Source organism: Schistocerca nitens, chromosome 7, assembly GCF_023898315.1.
Source record: "Schistocerca nitens isolate TAMUIC-IGC-003100 chromosome 7, iqSchNite1.1, whole genome shotgun sequence".
In the NCBI taxonomy this organism is placed as follows: domain Eukaryota; kingdom Metazoa; phylum Arthropoda; class Insecta; order Orthoptera; family Acrididae; genus Schistocerca; species Schistocerca nitens.
Window position 1 is genome coordinate 405,562,056 of NC_064620.1, and position 20,732 is coordinate 405,582,787.

General features: G+C 46.4%; 1 protein-coding gene and 1 pseudogene across 2 annotated transcripts in view; both read right to left on the reverse strand.

Moving 5' to 3' along the window:
* LOC126194977 (ATP-binding cassette sub-family G member 1-like) overlaps window positions 1-20,732 on the reverse strand; it is an 803,933-nt gene that overhangs the window by 571,801 nt on the left and 211,400 nt on the right. The window lies entirely within an intron of this gene.
* LOC126195871 (5S ribosomal RNA) lies at window positions 1,397-1,514 on the reverse strand (annotated as a pseudogene).

Here is a 20,732-nt window from a genome sequence, read left to right on the forward strand (position 1 = left end):
GCTCACAACGGAGCCCCCTCCACTGCTTATCACCCTCCCCTACCGCGCCCAGTACACAGGTGTAGGTCAAGTTATTTTTTGCACAGTCGATCTGTGACGCTCATTTTAAAATTCATTGGCCGACAGTAGTGCAATTACATCACATAACAGTACTGTGTATCGCAACAGTGAATTTTAACAAAAATAATCATCTTATATCGTGCTGAGAAAATTTCGCAGAAGTCTAAAACCTCTGTAATCGTATAAAGTCTTTGTTTTCTTCGTTCGATGAAGCATGTGTTGAGAATACCATTTACATACACTGTATAAGAAATGAGTGATTTTGTGGTATCTCCTGTTTCCTTCTGTATATTGTAGGCTATATTTTGCCTGCAACTACTGTATAAATTGCGAGATTAATTTATCAATTTTCAGGCCTTTCTTTGTCTTAAAATCTACGTGGACCGAGTATCTTATGATACTCCAGTTATGATGCCATGCTCTATAGTAGTTTATATTCGAATTTACCTCTTCTGACGTTGAACCAGTGAAGATAGTGTGTGTGTGTGTGTGTGTGTGTGTGTGTGTGTGTAGTAGTAGTAGTAGTAGTAGTAGCCTTCTCGTTTTCACTGTTCACACACAGTGAGGTGGCAAAAGTCGTAGGATACCGCATAATACCGTGTCGGACCTCCTTTTTCCAAGCATAGAGCGGCAGCTGAATGTGACATTGACTCAACAAAACGTAGAAAGTCTCCTGGAGAAATGCCAAGCCATTCTGCAACTATAGCCGTCCATAATTGCGAAACCGTTCCCATTGTAGGAAGTTTTGCACAAACTGACCTCTCGATAATGCCCCATTATCGTTCGATGGGAGTCATGTCGGGCGATCTGGGTGACCAAATTATTCGCTTGAATTGTCCAGTACGTTCTTCAAACCAAACGCGACCAACTTTGGTCCAGTGACACGAAATAGTTCTTTGGGAACATGAAGTCCATGAATGGCTCCAGAAGGTCGCCAAGTAGCCAAACATAACCGTTTCCAGTCAATGATCGGTTCAGTTGGACCAGAGGGTCCAGGCCATTCCATGTGAGAACAGGCCACGATACTATGGAGCCACCACCAACTTGCACATTGCCTCGTTGCCCCTGCGCCACACTTAAACCCTACCATCAGTGCTTACGAATCGAAATCGGGACTCATCTCACGAACTCCTCCCGAACCTGCCATGAAGGCCCAAAGGTACCGAGCGGCCGCCGTGTCATCCTAAGCCTACAGGCGTCACTGGATACGGATATGGAGGGGCATGTTGTCAGCACACCGCTCTCCCGGCCGTATGTCAGTTTCCGAGACCAGAGCCGCTACTTCTCAGTCAAGTAGCTCCTCAGTTTGCCTCAGAAAAGCTGAGCGCACCCCGCTTGCCAACAGCGCTCGGCTGACCGGATGGTCACCCATCCAAGTGCTAGCCCAGCCCGACAGCACTTAACTTTGGTGATCAGACGGGAACCGGTGTTACCACTGCGGCACGGCCGTTGGCCTCATCTGACGAGACTGCGATTTTCCAGTCGTCTAGGCTCCAACGGATGTGATCAAGACCGCGAGAGAGGCGCTGGAGGCTATGTCGTGGTGTTAGGAAAGGCACTCGCGTCGATCGACTTCTGCCATAGCCCATTAACGCCATATTTCTCCGCATTGTACGTTCCACATTGATATCTGCTGTCGTTTAACGCAATGTTTCTTGTGTTGTTAGCGCTGACAACTCTACGCAAACAGCGTAATTCTCGGTCGTTAAGTGAAGGCCGTCGGCTACTGCGTTGTCCGGGGTGAAAGGTTATTCCTGAAATTTGATTTTCTCACCCCACTCTTGACATTGTGGATCTCGGAATAGTGTATTCATAACGATTTCCGAAATGGAATGTCCCATGGTTCCAGCTCTAACTACCGTTCCACGTTCATAATCTGTTTATTCCAGTCGTGCGACCACAATCACGTCGGAAACCTTTTCACATAAATCACCTGAGTACAAATGACAGAGCCACCAATGCACTGCCCTTTTATACCATATGTAAGCGATGCTAAAATCATCTATATATTTATCTATAGCTAACTCTTGACTTTTTCCGACACAGTGTATTACCGTAGTGAGTGATTTACCCGACAGTCTTAGTACATAACTGAGATTATCCTCAGATTCTTGAACCTCAGCTTTTCCTTAATAGCCGGCCGTAGTGGCCGTGCGGGTCTAGGCGCTACAGTCTGGAGCCAAGCGACCGCTACGGTCGCAGGTTCGAATCCTGCCTTGGGAATGGATGTGTGTGATGTCCTTAGGTCAGTTAGATTTAATTAGTTCTAAGTTCTAGGCGACTGATGACCTCAGAAGTTAAGTCGCATAGTACTCAGAGCCATTTGAACCATTTTTTTTTCGCTTAATAACCTCGACCGCGTTCTTGTCTTTATTAGTTGTATGGTCTGTTGCCTAAATAGCTTATGAATTTTAAGGTGCAAATCTTTAAATGAGTGTGTTTCGTTGACTGAATCCATGTTGTTCTTTCTGTATATTCTATAACGGTGAGAGATAATAGATTCCGTATAATAAACTTGATTATAATTTCCTATGTTTCACCTGCTCTCCATTTCCTGTCACCCCATCCCGGAAGAGAAGGCTAACAACTGTTTTTGTTGCGGTTAAGATCGAAAATATGGTATCAATCCATGCACTTGACGCTCCTGCTTTTCAGTGAGGTAGCACCAGAACTATGAAACCTTATATAAGTATGTTGCCGGTACCTGTAAGACTGCTCTTTATTCTCTTACGCATCTTCCTTAATAACTCTCCTTGCCATTATTTTCTTATCAAAGTCGTAGTGAACTTGCATAATAGCTCCTCTCGCCAGAATTTTATTCAGCTAAATTATTGTAAACTTACAATTTTGTAGCTAGATTCACGGTGAAGTTCGGCTACAGTACGTCCTCTTAGACTAAAGAGTCCAGTCAACAATAAATCAAATTCAAGAACTGGCAGGTTTCTTACTGTCACACTCATTTTAATACGCAGGCTTGCCAAGGCACACAGTAATGGATTACTTTCAGAATAAACGAGTTGGGACTACAACGGATATCCGAACCAATCAGTATCGCCACTCTTTTTACATATGTGAGCGGCGTTAGTTTTAAACCGCGCGTCGTATTCTGACTGGGATAGGAGAGATAAAACCGCTGTCTTTACTAGAAAGGAAACCTTCGGACCTGACAGTGTCTGAACAGAAGCGATATATCTTTCAGTGGACGCACAAACCACCGTATTTTCCGATGGTGTCTGCGCTAGCCTGCAGAAATGGCACGCTAAATTCTAACATAGCTCATTATTTTAGAGCATAGGTAACCATTTCATTCTACAGTCTCATTATTTTAGAGCATAGGTAACCTTTTCATTCTACAGTATAGCAAAGCACAAACACGCAAGGCTCGTCTGTGTGGACGAATATGTTCTTCTGCAAACTACCCAGTCAGACCTGGAACTGTTTGAATTATTAGCATTTTCTGGGTAATTTAGTGGCAGTCGAAAGTTTTAGTTTTAATTTTTTAAGATGAACATCCGTTTCGTTCCCAGCGGAAATCTCCATCCCGCTCCAGCCACCGAATATTTCCTCCTGAGATGGGGACGAAACGTTGTTTTTACCTAGAAAATTCATTCGAACACAATTTAATGGCAAAGACAATTTGAATAGGTGAAATAATTCTGTACATGTCGGATGCCAAATAACAGGTTTGTGATACTTTCGGGATATAGGTTTGTGATCGCATACTATCCCACCAGTCCCTAGCCATGCCGAGAGCAGCTTTTCAAGCAGATTTGTATTCTGTTGCTACGGAATACAGATATTACCATTAAGACCGCTGCTCATCGCTGAATGTGCTGTACTGCTAACTGGGGGAGGCGGGGGTAATCAATATTCCGTATTAATGTTATTAACGCTACAGCATACCGCATGTCACTACTGGACTTCAGACAAATGTTCCGATACCGGAACAGAAATCACATATCGCTAGCTATCCTTTCCTGTTTTGTGTCATGTGTTCTAGACTTGACAAAGTGTCATTACACTTAACAGGAAACTTTTTGAGGTGTCGTTCTTTCTCTTATTCTTTTTGGCTACGTAAGAAGCGCTACAGAATTTATTTAGCACCTCTTCCCCCTCCCCCTCCTCCACCCCCCTACTATCTCATCATCCGCCACTGTGTTTATTTTCGCGTTGTTCTGTCCACAATGATTTTTGTTGAATGGATGATGCTCAGCAATTTTGTGTTTGTGAATTTGGGCTCTAAATTTCGTTCTTTCTTGACCGTTTCTTCATAAACGCCAAAGAATTGAATCACAATTTTCTGATGGTATCTGAGATTTTTGCTGTAACTTGACAGAGCTCCTACAATTTCTTTTTCATCCACATTCCATTTCAGCATTTTCATACTAACATTTTTATCAGAATTTTCCTTCCTTTTGAATGACTCATTTCTGATCTGCCAACAATTATTATGGTTCCACATGCATTCGAGCTTTTGTTTTAAAAATTTTGTTGTCATAAATATTTTTTTTCGTTGTGGGATGCATGTTTTTTGCCGTATTTGTGCCAGGTGAGATTGCCTGCTTTTTGTAATTTTGCAACTCTTTCTTTTTTAGTTTCCAGTTGTATCCGCGCTGGTTCAAATTTCCCCGAGATGCTTAAAGTAGTCTACTTGGGACATTTTGCTGAATTTAGTGATTAAAGTTTAATTTTTAGGTCATAATCCGGACGCACTGTATTGTTATCATTAACCTTTTTGAAAAAAAATTGGTTATTGTATTTGTTTCATACCTCTAAGACGCGTCGTCCGCCACGTGCCACAAATTCATGTTTTTTTTTCCAAAGGTATTTTATTAATAGTAAATATGAGATTTATCAACATAAGACAGACATATTCACATCAAGTATCTCACATAAAAAATGTCTCTTCTTATTGGCACATTATGTAAGTTCACGTTTTATCATCACAGTAATTAGCATTTCTTTCTTTTAGAGGCTAGAGCTACAGTGCCATCACAACCAGTAGTTTGCTCGTCATCGTTGTCGTCTTCTTCACTGACCTGGTGTGTTTATATAGTCAGTTCCTTCCCCAGCAAACGCTTTTGATTGTTCTCGGTTCACTATGTAACCTTAAAGGTTCAAAAAATGGTTCAAATGGCTCTGAGCACTATGGGACTCAACTGCTGAGGTCACAAGTCCCCTAGAACTTAGAACTACTTAAACCTAACTAACATAACGACATCACACACATCCATGCCCGAGGCAGGATTCGAACCTGCGACCGTAGCGGTCGCGCGGTTCCAGAGTGTAGCGCCCAGAGCCGCTCGGTCACTCCGGCCGGCTAACCTTTAAGGACATGGTCCCTTTCCCTCTTCCCAATTTAGGTAAGCGATTACTGAAAATATCTGTGCTACTGGACATGCGCGAAAACTACATTAAATCAGAAAAGTGACCTCGAAGCATGTATTTGTATATTTTGCGTTCATTAGCAAGGGCAAGGTCAAATTCAACGAAGGAAGCCACCAGCAGGAGCCAATCAGACAAAAAGTGCAATAAGAGCATTTTTATTTCTATGTCTTCCTTTTGATCACCCTTTTTTATTTTTTTCCCCACCTTATATTTTCATTAGTAATGGCGTTGAAAAATAGGGTGATGTTATACACTCCTGGAAATGGAAAAAAGAACACATTGACACCGGTGTGTCAGACCCACCATACTTGCTCCGGACACTGCGAGAGGGCTGTACAAGCAATGATCACACGCACGGCACAGCGGACACACCAGGAACCGCGGTGTTGGCCGTCGAATGGCGCTAGCTGCGCAGCATTTGTGCACCGCCGCCGTCAGTGTCAGCCAGTTTGCCGTGGCATACGGAGCTCCATCGCAGTCTTTAACACTGGTAGCATGCCGCGACAGCGTGGACGTGAACCGTATGTGCAGTTGACGGACTTTGAGCGAGGGCGTATAGTGGGCATGCGGGAGGCCGGGTGGACGTACCGCCGAATTGCTCAACACGTGGGGCGTGAGGTCTCCACAGTACATCGATGTTGTCGCCAGTGGTCGGCGGAAGGTGCACGTGCCCGTCGACCTGGGACCGGACCGCAGCGACGCACGGATGCACGCCAAGACCGTAGGATCCTACGCAGTGCCGTAGGGGACCGCACCGCCACTTCCCAGCAAATTAGGGACACTGTTGCTCCTGGGGTATCGGCGAGGACCATTCGCAACCGTCTCCATGAAGCTGGGCTACGGTCCCGCACACCGTTAGGCCGTCCTCCGCTCACGCCCCAACATCGTACAGCCCGCCTCCAGTGGTGTCGCGACAGGCGTGAATGGAGGGACGAATGGAGACGTGTCGTCTTCAGCGATGAGAGTCGCTTCTGCCTTGGTGCCAATGATGGTCGTATGCGTGTTTGGCGCCGTGCAGGTGAGCGCCACAATCAGGACTGCATACGACCGAGGCACACAGGACCAACACCCGGCATCATGGTGTGGGGAGCGATCTCCTACACTGGCCGTACACCACTGGTGATCGTCGAGGGGACACTGAATAGTGCACGGTACATCCAAACCGTCATCGAACCCATCGTTCTACCATTCCTAGACCGGCAAGGGAACTTGCTGTTCCAACAGGACAATGCACGTCCGCATGTATCCCTTGCCACCCAACGTGCTCTAGAAGGTGTAAGTCAACTACCCTGGCCAGCAAGATCTCCGGATCTGTCCCCCATTGAGCATGTTTGGGACTGGATGAAGCGTCGTCTCACGCGGTCTGCACGTCCAGCACGAACGCTGGTCCAACTGAGGCGCCAGGTGGAAATGGCATGGCAAGCCGTTCCACAGGACTACATCCAGCATCTCTACGATCGTCTCCATGGGAGAATAGCAGCCTGCATTGCTGCGAAAGGTGGATATACACTGTACTAGTGCCGACATTGTGCATGCTCTGTTGCCTGTGTCTATGTGCCTGTGGTTCTGTCAGTGTGATCATGTGATGCATCTGACCCCAGGAATGTGTCAATAAAGTTTCCCCTTCCTGGGACAATGAATTCACGGTGTTCTTATTTCAATTTCCAGGAGTGTAGTCACATATCGCTACGTGATGTTAATCTGTTTTCTGTCGTTATCGCTCAGTTGCTGTAGTGATGATAATACAGGCAACCTTGTGCTCACAACATGGGGGCGGTGTGATGCCAGAAACGTCTCTAAGGCTCTTTTTTGTCCGTAGAAGGCAGTCTGTGTATTTCATTAGGTGAAGAGGGCCTTCTCTGGGTTCATGGGCAAATTAGCGGAAGTCGGGATGTAACCCATTTTGTGGTTGTTGAATGTGGGGCAGGCACGGGCACCACCGTTGGTCAGTGAATGCTGCAGTCGCTGCCCCCAGCTTCCTCCCCCCCCCCCCCCCTCCAATGATTAACTGATCTCGATGTTTTTGCATTTTTGCTTTCTTCAAAGAGAGCTAGGCGCCAATTGTGTTCACTACAGATCAGCCAAATCACTCTGGACAGTGTTTCAGGTGCATACGTTTGACCAATCAGGAAGACACTGATTCATCTGTAAAAATGTGCGTCTTGCATAGAAGAAGGAGGGAAGTTACACGTGCTTTCCCTGTTCTTTCATGAATTTAGCAACCATTCTCGCCTGTCACATTGGCAACAGCATAGAGTCGTCCTCATTCTGCTCTGTGCCGTCACACACACACACACACACACACACACACACACACACACACAGAGAGAGAGAGAGAGAGAGAGAGAGAGAGAGAGAGAATCATGTTTGCTTGCCTTCATCTACATCTACATCTACATTTATACTCCGCAAGCCACCCAAAGGTGTGTGGCGGAGGACACTTTACGTGCCACTGTCATTACTTCCCTTTTCTGTTCCAGTCGCGTATGGTTCGCGGGAAGAACGACTGTCTGAAAGCCTCCGTGCGCGCTCTAATCTCTCTAATTTTACATTCGTGATCTCCTCGGGAGGTATAAGTAGGGGGAAGCAATATATTCGATACCTCATCCAGAAACGCACCCTCTCGAAACCTGGCGAGCAAGCTACACCGCGATGCAGAGCGCCACTCTTGCAGTCTGCCACTTGAGTTTATTAAACATCTCCGTAACGCTATCACGGTTACCAAATAACCCTGTGACGAAACGCGCCGCTCTTCTTTGGATCTTCTCTATCTCCTCCGTCAACCCGATCTGGTACGGATCCCACACTGATGAGCAATACTCAAGTATAGGTCGAACGAGTGTTTTGTAAGCCACCTCCTTTGTTGATGGACTACATTTTCTAAGCACTCTCCCAATGAATCTCAACCTGGTACCCGCCTTACCAACAATTAATTTTATATGATCATTCCACTTCAAATCGTCCCGCACGCATACTCCCAGATATTTTACAGAAGTAACTGCTACCAGTGTTTGTTCCGCTATCATATAATCATACAATAAAGGATCCTTCTTTTTACGTATTCGCAATACATTACATTTGTCTATGTTAAGGGACAGTTGCCACTCCCTGCACCAAGTGCCTATCCGCTGCAGATCTTCCTGCATTTCGCTACAATTTTCTAATGCTGCAACTTCTCTGTATACTACAGCATCATCCGCGAAAAGCCGCATGGAACTTCCGACACTATCTACTAGGTCATTTATATATATTGTGAAAAGCAATGGTCCCATAACACTCCCCCGTGGCACGCCAGAGGTTACTTTAACGTCTGTAGACGTCTCTCCATTGATAACAACATGCTGTGTTCTGTTTGCTAAAAACTCTTCAATCCAGCCACACAGCTGGTCTGATATTCCGTAGGCTCTTACTTTGTTTATCAGGCGACAGTGCGGAACTGTATCGAACGCCTTCCGGAAGTCAAGAAAAATGGCATCTACCTGGGAGCCTGTATCTAATATTTTCTGGGTCTCATGAACAAATAAAGCGAGTTGGGTCCCACACGATCGCTGTTTCCGGAATCCATGTTGATTCCTACATAGTAGATTCTGGGTTTCCAAAATCGACATGATACTCGAGCAAAAAACATGTTCTAAAATTCTACAACAGATCGACGTCAGAGATATAGGTCTATAGTTTTGCGGATCTGCTCGACGACCCTTCTGATGCTGATTGATGCATGCTAGCTGTTTAGGGGAATGTAACCGTCGCAATTGCAGGAGCGTGACCCTTATTCTATGCATCTCGTTACTTGCTTACTTTGCCATGCAACTTCTTGTGCTTAATTTGATTATAAATTGATTGATTATAAATTACTGTTCCAGCATGAGCCACTCAGATACGCAGATCTTGTTGTAGTTAATCCACACGGTTTTCCACACTTTTTAGTACCTCCCCATTGACTTAGCTAAAAAAAAAAAAAGTTCAAATGGGTCTAAGCACTATGGAACTTAACATCTGAGGTCATCAGTACCTTATAACTTAGAACTACTTAAACCTAACTAACCTACGGACAACACAGACATCCATGCCCGAGGCAGGATTCGAACCTGCGACCGTAGCAGCCGCGTGGTTCCGGACCGAAGCGCCTAGAACCTCTCGGCCACTGCGGCCGGCTGACTTAGTTACATTTTGTAAATTTTATCCAAGTTCTGGAGAACATAAAGTTCTGTTTATTCACTGTGATCATCAGGCCAAATAAATAACTGTTAGTCTCAGTTCTTGACCTAGGTTTCAAAATCCTTTAACTTCTTCTAAAGCTTTTCCTTGCTAAGCGAACCCATTAAAAATAAATGCAACGTGTTGTATACCCAACTGGTTCATTTATTACGTCGCGGTTGTCCTTGTTCACAGTGGCGGACTACAAAGATGAAGTACGTACTATTTTTTTAGAAGTAACGAGCACTGCATACGCTCATCTCTTACTAGTATGATTTGGTTTTACGTATTATTCTGTGGCTCGTCTTGTGTTACGACATGTTGCTTTTATTAACAAAGGACCCAGAACTGTCAACAGTTTGCGTAATGTTGCCTACATTTAGCGTCTTTCGTTAGTAGTTCTGCTTGCGTTGCAATGTACGCTCTATAGCCCGGATGTGATCCTCTTCCTGGACACTGCTTAAAGGGAGGTCCTGGCACGAAAAATTGGCAAAGATTTTTTCCATACAAGAACTGTTTTCATTAAAATGGAAGTTTTACCGTTTTATTATATATACATCCGTGTGTGAACATTTTTAAAAATCTCATAAAAATGGCGGCTGCAGCCCCATTCAAAGTATGTGTCTTGCGGCGCGTACTGTTTTACGCTAATCGTTGTACAGGTTCGTGGCTGTTTCTGAAACTCATAAAAATAGAAAATTCTTAAATTGGAATGAATATGGAGGGTCATGACGAAGAGGTTTTGCAAAATACCTACAAAAATGGCAGCTATTCGAAAAACTATGTACTAATGTTAAAAAGAAAATTAGAATACAGCAAGATCTCACTGTGACCCCATAAATTTAATTACCTTTCATTAAGAAAAAGGTCAAACCAGTTAACCTCTCGAGACTCTACAGCGATTCACGTGCTTAAAAAAGTTGTTTCGAGAAAATATTGTCAAAGTTTAAACTGACAAAGAAAACGTTGTTTGAAAACTTACGGCTACTCTGCGATCCCATGGCCATAGAGGCATCCTTCATCTTCCTCAGACATGCTCTGGTTCTGAATATGGTGCTGTATTTATTCGATACGCGCTCTTTTTATCAAACTGAGACATCCCTTGTTTCGTGGCGGCCATGCTTTTCCTGTCACACAACTCCGCGAAGTTTTTGCTGTCCGTCCCTATGCCGATTCTTAAAAACATTCTCCAGAGTAGATTAATACTCTTCGTTGAATATACCTACAGCTATATATGCTGCTATTTCAATTTTTTGTCCCAGATGAAGATGTTCCGGTACAGGTTTCCAAATGCACGCATTGAAGCTCTTGTTGCCATTGTGCATCTTTTAAGAATATCTTCATTGGACAAAAAGTCTTACGCTGGTCGAATTTTCTCGTGAACTAATCCATCGACCAACTACAGCTGCCTATATGTCGGTCGGTGCACGGTTCCATTCAACACGCTGTAACTTGTAAGATACTTTCACAGTCAAAAAATCCTTTTGCTGGCATAATCTACACTCATGCTCATAAATTAAGGATAACTGCAGAAAGTGGTGCCACACAACGTGGCACTACACAAAACTGGCGCTAATAGCATAGGCACATAGGGAACACACGCGACACAGATCTGTAAGTCCACGGTATTGGTGATAAGTTGAGAAAACCGTCCCGAAACACATGTGCTGCAAAACGCCACTGTTTCCTGAGCATGTAGCCCGACATCAATATGGGATATGATCACCATGCACACGTACACAAGCCGCACACCGAGTTGGCATACTCTGGATCAGGTGGTCGAGTAGCTGCTGGGGTATAGCCTCCCATTCTTGCACCAATGCCAGTCGGAGCTCCTGAAGTGTCCTAGGGGTTTGAAGGCGTGCAGCGATACGTCGACCGAGAGCATCCCAGACGTGCTCGATGGGGTTTAGGTCTGGAGAACAGGCAGGCCACTTCATTCGCCTGATACCTTCTGTTTCAAGGTACTCCTCCACTGTGGCAGCTCGGTGGGGCCGTGCTTTACCATCCATCAGGAGGTAGGTGGGACCCACTGCACCCCTGAAAAGGCGGACATACTGGTGCAAAATGACGTCCCGATACACCTGACCTGTTACAGTTCCTCTGTCATAGACATGCAGGGGTGTACGTGCACCAATCATAATCCCACTCCACACCATCAAACCACGACCTACATAGAGATCCCTTTCAAGGACATTAAGATGTGTGTATCTGGTTCCTGGTTCACGCCAGATGAAAACCCGGTGAGAATCACTGTTCAGACTATTCCTGGACTCGTCCGTGAACATAACCTGGGACCACTGTTCCAATGACCATGCTTTACGGACTCTCCTGTCACCAGGGATAAGTGGAATGCACTTTGCAGGTCTCCGGGCGAATAAACCATGTCTGTTCAGTCCGTAGACTGAGTATCTGGAGACAACTGTTCCAGTGGCTGCGGTAAGGTTCCGAGCAAGGCTACCTGCAGTACTTCGTGGCCGTCTGCGGGCACTATGGTGAGATATCGGTCTTCTTGTGGTGTTGCACACTATGGACGTCCCGTACTGTGGCGCCTGGACATGTTTCATGTCTGCTGGAATCTTTGCCATAATCTTGAGATCACACTTGGTGGCACACAGAGGGTCCATGCTACGACCTGCTGTGTTTGACCAGCCTCCAGTCGCCCTAGTATTCTACCCCTCATAACGTCATCAATATGTGTTCTTTGAGCCTTTTTCAACACACAGTCACCATTAACACGTCTGAAAACGTCTGCACACTTACTCGCTGCACCGTACTCTGTCATGCACCAACACACCTCTCCGTATGAAGACTGCTCCCAGTGCCACCGTGCGACGACCGCAGAACAAATGCACAACATGGTCATACTCCGAGGTGATTGAAACCCTCAAAGCGCCCACCAGAGCGTTGTTTCACCATGCATCAGCATTATCCTAATTTATGACCAGCGGTTCTAGGCGCTCAGAGGGTGGGCTTACTGGTAGTTGGGAGCTCCAACGTCAGGCGCGTAATGGGGCCCCTTAGGGAAATGGCAGCAAGAGAGGGGAAGAAAACCAATGTGCACTCCGTGTGCATACCGGGGGGAGTCATTCCAGATGTGGAAAGGGTCCTTCCGGATGCCATGAAGGGTACAGGGTGCACCCATCTGCAGGTGGTCGCTCATGTCGGCACTAATGATGTGTGTCGCTATGGATCGGATGAAATCCTCTCTGGCTTCCGGCGGCTATCTGATTTGGTGAAGACTGCCAGTCTCGCTAGCGGGATGAAAGCAGAGCTCACCATCTGCAGCATCGTCGACAGGACTGACTGCGGACCTTTGGTACAGAGCCGAGTGGAGGGTCTGAATCAGAGGCTGAGACGGTTCTGCGACCATGTGGGCTGCAGATTCCTCGACTTGCGCCATAGGGTGGTGGGGTTTCGGGTTCCGCTGGATAGGTCAGGAGTCCACTACACGCAGCAAGCGGCTACACGGGTAGCAGGGGTTGTGTGGCGTGGACTGGGCGGTTTTTTAGGTTAGATGGCCTCAGGCAAGTACCGAAAGGGCAACAGCCTCAAAGGGTGCGGAGCAAAGTCAGGACATGCGGAGACCAAGCAGCAATCGGTATTGTAATTGTAAACTGTCGAAGCTGCGTTGGTAAAGTACCGGAACTTCAAGCGCTGATAGAAAGCACCGAAGCTGAAATCGTTATAGGTACAGAGAGCTGGCTTAAGCCAGAGATAAATTCTGCCGAAATTTTTACAAAGGTACAGACGGTGTTTAGGAAGGATAGATTGCATGCAACCGGTGGTGGAGTGTTCGTCGCTGTTAGTAGTAGTTTATCCTGTAGTGAAGTAGAAGTGGATAGTTCCTGTGAATTATTATGGGTGGAGGTTACACTCAACAACCAAGCTGGGTTAATAATTGGCTCCTTTTACCGACCTCCCGACTCAGCAGCGTTAGTGGCAGAACAACTGAGAGAAAATTTGGAATACATTTCACATAAATTTCCTCAGCATGTTATAGTCTTAGGTGGAGATTTCAATTTACCAGATATAGACTGGGACACTCAGATGTTTAGGACGGGTGGTAGGGACAGAGCATCGAGTGACATTATACTGAGTGCACTATCCGAAAATTACCTCGAGCAATTAAACAGAGAACCGACTCGTGGAGATAACATCTTGGACCTACTGATAACAAACAGACCCGAACTTTTCGACTCTGTATGTGCAGAACAGGGAATCAGTGATCATAAGGCCGTTGTAGCATCCCTGAATATGGAAGTTAATAGGAATATAAAAAAAGGGAGGAAGGTTTATCTGTTTAGCAAGAGTAATAGAAGGCAGATTTCAGACTACCTAACAGATCAAAATGAAAATTTCTGTTCCGACACTGACAATGTTGAGTGTTTATGGAAAAAGTTCAAGGCAATCGTAAAATGCGTTTTAGACAGGTACGTGCCGAGTAAAACTGTGAGGGACGGGAAAAACCCACTGTGGTACAACAACAAAGTTAGGAAACTACTGCGAAAGCAAAGAGAGCTTCACTCCAAGTTTAAACGCAGCCAAAACCTCTCAGACAAACAGAAGCTAAGCGATGTCAAAGTTAGCGTAAGGAGGGCTATGCGAGAAGCGTTCAGTGAATTCGAAAGTAAAATTCTATGTACAGACTTGACAGAAAATCCTAGGAAGTTCTGGTCTTACGTTAAATCAGTAAGTGGCTCGAAACAGCATATCCAGACACTCCGGGATGATGATGGCACTGAAAGAGAGGATGACACGCGTAAAGCTGAAATACTAAACACCTTTTTCCAAAGCTGTTTCACAGAGGAAGACCGCACTGCAGTTCCTTCTCTAAATCCTCGCACAAACGAAAAAATGGCTGACATCGAAATAAGTGTCCAAGGAATAGAAAAGCAACTGGAAACACTCAACAGAGGAAAGTCCACTGGACCTGACGGGATACCAATTCGATTCTACACAGAGTACGCGAAAGAACTTGCCCCCCTTCTAACAGCCGTGAACCGCAAGTCTCTAGAGGAACGGAGGGTTCCAAATGATTGGAAAAGAGCACAGGTAGTCCCAGTCTTCAAGAAGGGTCGTCGAGTAGATGCGCAAAACTATAGACCTATATCTCTGACGTCGATCTGTTGTAGAATTTTAGAACATGTTTTTTGCTCGAGTATCATGTCGTTTTTGGAAACCCAGAATCTACTATGTAGGAATCAACATGGATTCCGGAAACAGCGATCGTGTGAGACCCAACTCGCGTTATTTGTTCATGAGACCCAGAAAATATTAGATAAAGGCTCCCAGGTAGATGCTATTTTTCTTGACTTCCGGAAGGCGTTCGATACAGTTCCGCACTGTCGCCAGATAAACAAAGTAAGAGCCTACGGAATGTCAGACCAGCTGTGTGGCTGGATTGAAGAGTTTTTAGCAAACAGAACACAGCATGTTGTTATCAATGGAGAGACGTCTACAGACGTTAAGGTAACCTCTGGCGTGCCACAGGGGAGTGTTATGGGACCATTGCTTTTCACAATATATATAAATGACCTAGTAGATAGTGTCGGAAGTTCCATGCGGCTTTTCGCGGATGATGCTGTAGTATACAGAGAAGTTGCAGCATTAGAAAATTGTAGCGAAATGCAGGAAGATCTGCAGCGGATAGGCACTTGGTGCAGGGAGTGGCAACTGTCCCTTAACATAGACAAATGAAATGTATTACGAATACATAGAAAGAAGGATCCTTTATTGTATGATTATATGATAGCGGAACAAACACTGGTAGCAGTTACTTCTGTAAAATATCTGGGAGTATGCGTGCGGAACGATTTGAAGTGGAATGATCATATAAAATTAATTGTTGGTAAGGCGGGTACCAGGTTGAGATTCTTTGGGAGAATGCTTAGAAATTGTAGTCCAGCAACAAAGGAGGTGGCTTACAAAACACTCGTTCGACCTATACTTGAGTATTGCTCATCAGTGTGGGATCCGTACCAGATCGGGTTGACGGAGGAGATAGAGAAGATCCAAAGAAGAGCGGCGCGTTTCGTCACAGGGTTATTTGGTAACCGTGATAGCGTTACGGAGATGTTTAATAAACTCAAGTGGCAGACTCTGCAAGAGAGGCGCTCTGCATCGCGGTGTAGCTTGCTCGCCAGGTTTCGAAAGGGTGCGTTTCTGGATGAGGTATCGAGTATATTGCGTCCCCCTACTTATACATCCCGAGGAGATCACGAATGTAAAATTAGAGAGATTAGAGTGCGCACGGAGGCTTTCAGACAGTCGTTCTTCCCGCGAACCATACGCGACTGGAACAGGAAAGGGAGGTAATGACAGTGGCACGTAAGGTGCCCTCCGCCACACACCGTTGGGTGGCTTGCGGAGTATGAATGTAGATGTAGATGTAGACTGCTACGGTCGCAGGTTCGAATCCTGCCTCGGGCATGGATGTGTGTGATGTCCTTAGGTTAGTTAGGTTTAAGTAGTTCTAAGTTCTAGGGGACTGATGACATAAGATGTTAAGTCCCATAGTGCTCAGAGCCATTTGAACCATTTTTGAATTTATGACCATGAGTGTATAATGCTTCAGGAATGCAAATTATGTAGTCCAGGTATTTTTCTTGGTTGTGCGACGAAAGTTTTCATCTGGCTGTTACTCCGACATTTGAGAGATTTGTTGCCTTGCTGTTCTGCAAATCAAAGCCAGATTCTTTCTACATCATTTCTACATACATACTCCGCAATCCACCATAGGTGCGTGGCTGAGGGTACCTCGTATCACAACTAGCATCTTCTCTCCCTGTTCCACTCCCTAATAGAACGATGGAAAAATGACTGCCTATATGCCTCTGTACGAGCCCTAATCTCTCTTATCTTACCTTTGGGTCTTTCCGTGAAATATAAGTTGGCGGCAGTAAAATTGTACTGCAGTCAGCATCAAATGCTGGTTCTCTAAATTTCCTCAGTAGCGATTCACGAAAAGAACGCCTCCTTTCCTCCAGAGACTCTCACCCGAGTTCCTCAAGCATTTCCGTAACACTCGCGTGATGATCAAACCTACCAGTAACAAATCTAGCAGCCCGCCTCTGAATTGCTTCTATGTCCTCCCGCAATCCTACCTGATAGGGATCCCAAACGCTCGAGCAGTACTCAAGAATAGGTCGTATTGGTGTTTTATAAGCGGTCTCCTTTACAGATGAACCACATCTTCCCAAAATTCTATCAGTGAACCGAAGATGACTATCCGCCTTCCCCACAACTGCCATTACATGCTTGTCCCTCTTCATATCGCTCTGCAATGTTACGCCCAAATATTTAATCGATGTGACTGTGTCAAGCGCTACACTACTAATGAAGTATTGAAACGTTACGGGATTCTTTTTCCTATTCATCTGCATTAATTTACGTTTATCTATATTTAGAGTTAGCTGCCATTCTTTACAACAATCACAATTCCTGTCCAAGTCATCTTGTATCCTCCTACAGTCACTCAACGACGATACCTTCCCGTACACCACAGCATCATCAGCAAACAGCCGCACATTGCTATCCACCCTATCCAAAAGATCATTTATGTAGATAGAAAACAACAGCGGACCTACCACACTTCCCTGGGGGACTCCAGATGATACCCTCACCTCCGATGAACACTCACCATCGAGGACAACGTGCTGGGTTCTATTACTTAAGAAGTCTTCTAGCCACTCACATATTTGGGAACCAATCCCATATGCTCGTACCTTAGTTAGGAGTCTGCGGAAGTCAAGGAATATGGCATCCGTCTGATATCCTTCATCCATGGTTCGTGAGCTATCATGCGAAAAAAGGGCGAGTTGCGTTTCGCAGGAGCGATGCTTTCTAAAGCCGTGCTGATGGATGGGCGGCAAGTTCCCTGTCTCAAGCAAATTCATTACATTCGAACTGAGAATATGTTCGAGAATCCTGCAACAAACCGATATTAAGGATATTGGTCTGTAATTTTGAGGATCCGTCCTTCTACCCTTCTTATATACAGGCGTCACCTGCGCTTTTTTTCCCCAGTCGCTCGGAACTTTACGTTGGGCAAGAGATGCGCGATAATTGGAAGCGAAGTAAGGAGCCAATGCAGTAGAGTACTCTCTGTAAACGGTTCTAGGCGCTTCAGTCTGGAACCGCGTGACCGCTACGGTCGCAGGTTGGAATCCTTCCTCGGGCATGGATGCGTGTGATGTCCTTAGGTTAGTTAGGTTTAAGTAGTTCTTAGTTCTAGGGGACTGATGACCACAGATGTTAAGTCCCATAGTGCTCAGAGCCATTTGAACCAACTCTCTGTAAAACCGAATTGGAATCTCCTCCGGACCTGGCGATTTATTTATTTTCAACCCATTCAGCTGCTTCACAACCCCAGGGATGTCTATCACTATGTCCTCCATACGGGAATCTGTACGAGACTCAAACGGCGGTATGTTCGTACGATCCCCTGCGTGAAAGATTTCTCAAATGCTAAATTTAAAATTTCAGCTTTCGTTTTGCTGTCTTCCATTACCAGGCTAGACTGACCAGTTCAAAAAATATTCAAATGTGTGTGAAATCTTATGGGACTGAACTGCTAAGGTCATCAGTCGCTAAGCTTACACACTACTTAACTTAAATTATTCTAAGGACAAACACATACACCCATGGCCGAGGGAGGACTCGAACCTCCGCCGGGACCAGCCGCACAGTCCACGACTGCAGCGCCCTAGACCGCTCGGCTAGTCCCGCGCGGCGACTGATCAGTGAGTGACTGGATGGAAGCCTTCGACCCGCTTACAGAATTTACGTAAGACCAGAATTTGCTTGGGTTTTCAGCAAGATCTTTTGCTAGGTTATGACGGTGGTAGTGGTTGTATGCTTCGCGCATCGCTCTTTTTACAGCAGCATTATCGTTCCAGACGAGGCTCTGTAAGCAACGAAAGTTCGTCGCTGGCAAGAGACCGGCGTGTTTGGTGGCTTCAGTAAACACGCATCACCCACAGCGAGGCAGCTACTGCGGTGCGTGTCTGGGAGTCAAATAATCGGCCGAGTCATTAACATAGCGGCGCGTTAGCTCAGCAGTGACGCAACAGCAGCAGCCCGGGCCGCCTAGGCTAGGCGTGGCGGCGCGCGGCAGCATCTTCCTCGGCTGGGTCCCAGCGCCGCCGCCGACTTTCCAGGCTCGGCGTCCGTATTGCGCAACGCGGCGATCCTCCGGCAGCCCGCGGCCACTACGGGACTCGCCGGCGATGACCTCTGCTGCAGCGGTGCTCGTGGCGAGCCACTTTCTGGCGCCGGCCTTGGGACCTCCACGGGCCTCGCCGCGTCCTTTCACGTGTCCTCATCGGCCCCACACCGCGCCGTCGCAGCGGACACTCTACTGGCCGAAACTCGTAGGAAGGCGATGAATGCGATGTTAACTACGAGTCACACCTCCACGAATCACAAAACTGCAGTAACAAGTCGAGGCAAGGCCTATAAGATGTTTTAGAAGCGTTCTGGGGAGATGTTGATCCACGCACCTTGCAGTGCTACCTTGCGTAATTGGGGATAGGTTCATCGAGCATACGCGAGTATCACCAGCATCCCGTAAGCTCTCCGTGGGGGAACGGCGGTTGACGAACTAAGCAGCGAGGTCATCAGTCCCTCGGCCAACAAGTACACTGCGCAACACAATTAAAGGATCACTTTCTTCGAAACCCCTTAATTGGGCCGCGCGGGATTAGCCGAGCGGTCTTAGGCGCTGCAGTCATGGACTGTGCGGCTGGTCCCGGTGCAGGTTCGAGTCCTCCCTCGGGCATGGGTGTGTGTGTGTTTGTCCTTAGGATGATTTAGGTTAAGTAGTGTGTAAGCTTAGGGACTGATGACCTTAGCAGTTAAGTCCCCTAAGACTTCACACACATTTGAACTTTTTTTTTTTTTTGAAACCCCTTAATTGTCTCTCACTGCGGGGCACAAGTTTGAAATTTGGCTCAAAGGTACCTACAATCTTCCTCTGCGACGGTGCAAAAGGGTAGCCGACTGTGGCGTCACCCTAAGGCTCACGACGCTTCAAACAGCACGGTGTCGACACGTGCGAATAAAGGCCAGAGCTCAGAAGTTTACGGTGTTTTAATGATGTCACACTGGCACCAAGTTTCACCAAAACATGTTCCAACGAGTTGTAGCTCATCTACCGTGCGCCCACATTCTCCAGTTTTCTGCTCTGCCAGTACTTCTTGCTGGCTGCTATCTTTCGTTTGAGGGCGAAGTTTTGCCGGATGGTGTCTTGTGCAGCAGACAGAGAGGACACAAACATTTGCTCTCTCTCTCTCTCTCTCTCCAGTGTGTGTGGGATGCTCATGATGTTTACCCATATCCTCCCTGCCGCCGTTGGATAAGCAGCTGCAGCAGCAAGTCGTATACTCCTAGCTCACTCATTTCTTACATAGTTTAATTCTTAATTTCTTTGCGTGTTTTTGGTACTTGCATTGTTTAATTCATAAATTTCGGGCGTATTATAGTATTTGAGAGTTGTAGCATCGCGTTTTAGTACCTGAATAGTGTGAAATCGCGTAGTCTCCTTCCGCTGTCGAGCAGTGTGTCAGCAGTGCGCAAGTAGCAGCATTACTGCATTTACTAGGCAATCTTGTATTTTAATAACCGTTTAAATTTTGTCGATTTGTTTGCGCTCTCTGTAGATTAGTTCAGACGTTCTTTGCAAAACAGTTTTTAGCATGGATAGGGACTGCAACTGCTGTGTTCGGATGCAGGCTGAGTTGGCATCCCTTCGCTCCCAGCTTCAGGCAGTGTTGGCTTCGGTCACACAGCTTGAGGCTGTTGCCAATGGGCATCACTGTGGGGGTCCGGATGGGGGTTTGTCGGGGACGGCCAGCTCGTCCCACGCATCCCCCGGTCGGACTACGAGTGTGGTTGCCCGGGATACTGCCCGCATTGAGGCTGATCCCTCACCTGTGGAAGAGTGGGAGGTCGTCTCAAGGTGTGGCAGGGGGCGAAAGACATTCCGGAGGGCTGAACGGAAGGCCTCTCCAGTTTGTCTGATGAACCGGTTTCAGGCTCTGTCTCAGGCTGATACTGATCTTCGGCCTGACATGGCTGCTTGTCCT